The sequence below is a fragment of the Aplysia californica genome, unplaced genomic scaffold, assembly GCF_000002075.1.
Source record: "Aplysia californica isolate F4 #8 unplaced genomic scaffold, AplCal3.0 scaffold00169, whole genome shotgun sequence".
In the NCBI taxonomy this organism is placed as follows: Eukaryota; Metazoa; Mollusca; class Gastropoda; order Aplysiida; family Aplysiidae; genus Aplysia; species Aplysia californica.
In genome coordinates, this window is record NW_004797439.1 from 810,867 (window position 1) to 816,309 (window position 5,443).

Here is a 5,443-nt window from a genome sequence, read left to right on the forward strand (position 1 = left end):
TCTGTGTCTCTGTCTGTCTGTCTGTCTGTCTGTCTGTCTCTCTCTCTCTCTCTCTCTCTCTCTCTCTCTCTCTCTCTCTCTCTCTCTCTCTCTCTCTCAGTTGTTGTTGTGGCTGTTGTCAAGGCGAATTACCCCCTTTTTTACCCCTTTAGTTCAAACGTAAATATGTTACTACTTTTTAACCCTGAAGACTTTACTAAACGATACCAAAGTCCCTTATTTTTGCTATCAAACACTAAAAACAAGATCGTTAAGATCCTAAAACAAATGTTTCAGCTCCCTCGTCGGTGGTCATTTCTTCAAAGGCACCCATAACCAAAATGCTATCAGAATCTCATTGAGATTCTAGTTTCTTTTTGTTTTGTTCTGGGGTTGTTCTTTTTTTGATTGGGGGGGGGGGTTAAGGGTGTATTTTTAGCCTCGGCGCCGGTGGCAAATTCCGCAGGGATAATGATCGTATTGGGAGTTACTGAAGTACTCTTAAAGTCTGGTCTTGGAGTCTTCTCCCAAAAACGAGACCACGACACTAGCGTAAAATTTGGGATCCTTACATTCGTGCGTGAAAAATTTTATTATACGTCACACTCACAAAAAATATCAAGAAGCCTGGATTGACTTTTTCGATCTCTCTCCATCTGTATCTCTCTCCCCCTCTCTCTCTGTCTCCCTCTCCCTCTCCCTTTCCCTCTCCCTCTCTCCCTCTTTCTCTCTCCCTCTCTTTCCCTCTCCGTCTGTCTTTCTTCATCCCTCGTCTTTTCTCATAAGTTTAGAAGTATTTATACTTTTCAAACACAGAGAGTAGTTTCAAATCATACTCTGCAGTATCTTCATTTCATGTTATATTAACAGGACCTTTTTAAATCTTGCTTGAGGAGCTCTTGAAAGTACCTGTGTTTACAGGGAGAGGATTAAGATACAGCTTTATTTTGTCTAGGAATCGGAAACAAGGGCGATAACCCCAACAAGGCTCTTAAGTTTTATTAAGTAAAGAAAGTGCTGTTCGGTGGAATATTATATCTCATGACTCGCCCTCAGAAAAATTCTTTTTTTCCCGTCTTTCATCATTTATTTGTTGTTTGTTTTGGGTTGTTTTTTTTTGTGTTTTTTAAATATTTATTTTGCTGCTCTTTTCCACCTTTTTTATGTTTCGTGATGTTCTCTCTTTCTTTAACTGTTTTTATTTAATTAATGTTTATTTCGCCCTCCCCCATTCTTTTCTCTCTCTCTCTCTCTCTCTCTCTCTCTCTCTCTCTCTCTCTCTCTCTCTCTCTCTCTCTCTCTCTCTTTTTCCCTTCTTTTCTCTCTCTGTCTCTCTCTGTCTGTCTGTCTTTCTCTCTCTCTCTCTCTTTCTCTCTCTCTCTCTTTCTGTCTCTCTCTCTCTCTTTGCCTTCCTCCCCAATCATCTCCATCACCCTCATTTGATCTGTTCCATTCTTTTCAGCTTCAATTACCCCAGTCCCCTTTTTTTGTGTTTTTTAAATATTTATTTTGCTGCTCTTTTCCACCTTTTTTATGTTTCGTGATTTTTTCACTTTCTCTCTCTCTCTCTCTCTCTCTCTCTCTCTCTCTCTCTCTCTCTCTCTCTCTCTCTCTCTCTCTCTCTCTCTCTCTCTCTCTCTCTCTCTCTCTCTGCCCGCTCACTCACCCCACCCCTCCCCCCAATATTTCTATTTTTCTTTCTCCCATCAAAACCTGTCTTTGTACCCAGGACATTAACTTTTCAGACTTTCTTTCATTAATTTCCGACCTCCACTGCCCAGGGGGCAAATATCCGCAGAACCTTGACTGTTCATTAGGGCTGGGCAACAAGTCGCTTTACCAAAATCCGGATACTATGTTAAAGCACCTCTTCGGCAAATAATGTGATATGAACCGCTTCGGAAAATGGGTTAGAACCACTTCGACAAACTGGTTAGCACTACTTCAACAAATGGGTGCACCCACTTCGGCAAACGGGCAATGAAAGAGAGTCAAGAGTCTGAATTCGGATAATGTTTCGGATTTTGCCCGCCTCTACTGTCCATCATTCTTTCTCCGGGCATTTCCCAACCAGAGATAACAAACGTGTCACGACTCGGTGGAATCAACCGCTCGTCCATATTTGTTTAGTAGATGTTTAACGGTTTTACAGCGCTCGCAACTGCATAAGGTCATATGAGCGCCAAGGGGTGGATGTCAACATAAAAGTCCTTACAGGGAATCAGACTTACTCTGCTCACCTCTCGAGCTTCGACAGCACAAAGTCTGCTTCGACTATAAAGCCACCCCGGAAATAGCAGGTCACAAGAGTGTGACAAACATACAAAAGAAGTAGAGGGAAATGACGATAGTAAGGAATAGGAAAGAAAAAGCAGCAGTTCCCTGTTGTAGTTCGGGCATAGTTATGAGCATGACATTGTTGGATCGGCCCATTTACTGTGCATTAGAACGCAAAATGTCCCCCTTTGGGAATGGCCTAAAGACACCTCAGTCAGTGACACTGCCCTGGGGGTCCATATTTGTTTGAGCATATTATGCAGTTCCTTGTGACGTCTAAAAGATGATTTATTAATTGTTTTGAAGAAACAAAATTCATCTGTCCTGAATAAAAGTCGTTGAGGAGTTGGGGGTCGCGTGGTGTCAGAGGTAACATTAGCGAGAAAATGGCCACAAAGTTGGTGACTTCCAAAGCTTGAGTGCTCTTGGGAAACGGCAAATGTTTTATTTGTGCGTTTCATCAGTGTTCATTGGTAAAATAATAATAGATAGCATTTGTATAGCGCAAATCCCCGCTCAACAGCAAGTTCTATGCTCTCCACAAGCTATACTATTACCCAAGCAGACCCTAGAGCATTCTGAAACAAACTCTACTTCCTGGGAAGCATACAGTGCATGAAGCCATTTATAGGCACTAAAACTCTAACATACTGACAAAATCTTTCGCTGTCTGTGGTCGGGTATCCATTCCCACCTGGGTGAAGTGAGGAAAATTCGTGCAAAGCGTCTTTCCCAAGGACACAACGTCGGGCCCGCGGCTTGATCCCTCGAATCCGCAACCTCACGATTATGAGTCCGGTAGCCTAACCACTTAACTAGACCCCCGATGCCACACGCAAGTGTGTTTTTTAATGGACATAAAGGGGGATTGATTGAACACCACCAAAAAAAACCCACAAAAAGAAATTAGTGGGTAAAAATTGCTGAATCGACGGATAAATGTCGGTTTCTTCCATTTCATTATTTTGACGAGCACTTGATTTCACCATGATGAGATAGTATAATATCCTTTCTTTATTTCTCATGGATTCAGAGGCTTGTGGGCGTTTCCGAACCAAACCAAGAATGGAAAAGTGTGGGGCCTAGTTTGGTTTGTAAATACAATTAGAACAATTGGTGTCTATTGTTTTTCTTTTTGGCTCACAAAACGTATTGTCAGTGACAGTCTCCCTACTTCATATTCTCTCCGACCCCTTTGGGTACCCCCCCCCCCACACACACAAAAGGAGAGGGAGAAGGGGGGGGGCGGAAGGGGGGAGGCAGAATTGGAAACCAGAAGGAAAAAGAGAGAGAGAGAGAGAGAGAGTGAGAGGGGAGGGGGAAAGGGGGGGGGGGGGTCAGAAAAAAAATGAAAAGAACAGAAAAACTCAAAGAAAACGAGATCAAAAATGAAAAAAAAGAAAAGGGAACACGAAAACAAAAGGAAAATGGGAAAAGGCAAGAAAGAGATAGAAAGTAAAGAATGATCCGAAGATGATGGGATCGAAAATGGAAACAGAGAAAAAGACAGCACGAGAAGAAACTCAATAGCGAAAAGTCTGTGCACTTTGTTGCAGCAATCGCGCTACTCCCTCTTCCTTTCTTTCATTCTCCCCCCAGTCCTTCCATGGATCTAGTAATGGCAGGCATGAGGAATAATACCGCTTGAGATCTCTCATAGACTCGTATTATAATATCCTAGATTGCGCATTCTGACGTAATTCCGCTGCACTATTGAACTGAACGCACCTTTTGACTCAATTTGAGGCCAGCCGAATGAAGGGCTAAGAAAAAGAGCAAAGGGGTGTGAGGGATACGAAACTTTCTCTTCATTTTGGTGCTCATAGTGATCATGGGGTGGAAAGATTCTACGAGCACTCGACTACAGCGAGATTTGTGTTTTGCCCATCGTTTTTGGCGCCCATTTGAATCGCATTCTACCAAACTGGCATTAGCTCAGGGAAATATTACTGGAATAGCCTCAGCCATTATGTAGATCCGACCCAAATTGGAAGGACTCGCATAAGTGTATACACCCCCATAGACTTGAATTATGACATCCTAGACTATGCATTCTGGGGTAAATCCGGTTTACTGCGAAGACCACCATTTCGCTACGATAGGATTACAAAGTTCTATCTGCTCACTGCCTAGTTTTGAGAATGCTGACGTAATAAATTGTTTGACTTTGACAAAATGTTGAAAGTAATTCTATGAACATCTTGAAAACCATTCCGAATAATTTTACAGTTTTGACAGAGCAGAGAATTTGACGTCTGACCTCATGTTCTTAGTAACTCAAAACGGCCAAGAATGTCAGATAAAACTATGTTATTTTGAGGTATTGATTTGACTATCACTATGGAGGGCAAGTGGGAAAACATGCATTTAGAACCCAACAACAGCGTGACTTTTTTTAAAATCTATATTTTAACGTCCATGGTGCGCACGCCGCCACGCCTCCGGTGAAGTTTTAAGAAGAGCAAAGAGCGGCTGCCATGACAGTGCGCAGTTTAAGATGAAATTGTCTTTTAAATCTATGGCAGCACGTAAGGATCGAGCGAGTTGCTTCAAACTAGATGATGTTTCTTGATCTGAGAACCATCAACTTCAATTTCTGATTTTTGCGAGTCTTTTTCACAGTTGCTCTTACGGATTTGAGCTCGAAAAAAACCCAGGCGATCGTACGGGTTTGGGGAAAATGTCTTCCCTTTCAACCCCAATTCCCGTGTTCTGTAAAATTTGAGTTATATTTTGTCTGACTCCTGTATTCTCTATCAGAATCTAATTTCAAATTGATTTTCATCTATCGGGAAAAATGGAGTATATAAAAGAAAGCTCACTTTGATGTGCGTATGAGTATCGAATAAGTTACAGCAAAAGACATATTTCGTAATTTCGTAATAAACTGAAAAAAAATCGTTTTCTTTCATTTTTTTTCTCTTTGAAAAAATGGGGTGAGATGAGGGGAGATTGTACGAGATCTAAGTGAACAAAAACAAGATCCTGGTCCGAACGCGTATTAATTTCATTCACAGTGTGGGTCGCTCCACACCCGAATCTGCAAGGGTTACGCACCCTTCCACAAATTGGAGAGAAACTAAAAATTTATTTTCCCCCTCCACTCTTTCACTTCAATTCTATTTTTCAGGTTTGTCCATTTCTTTCTCTCTCTTTCTCCTCCCCCCATCCTCTCTCTCTCTCTCTC

General features: G+C 41.9%; 1 protein-coding gene across 5 annotated transcripts in view; it reads left to right on the forward strand.

Annotated features, from left to right (window-relative positions):
- Window positions 1–5,443, forward strand: part of LOC101847421 (RYamide receptor) — a 245,911-nt gene that overhangs the window by 233,819 nt on the left and 6,649 nt on the right. The window lies entirely within an intron of this gene.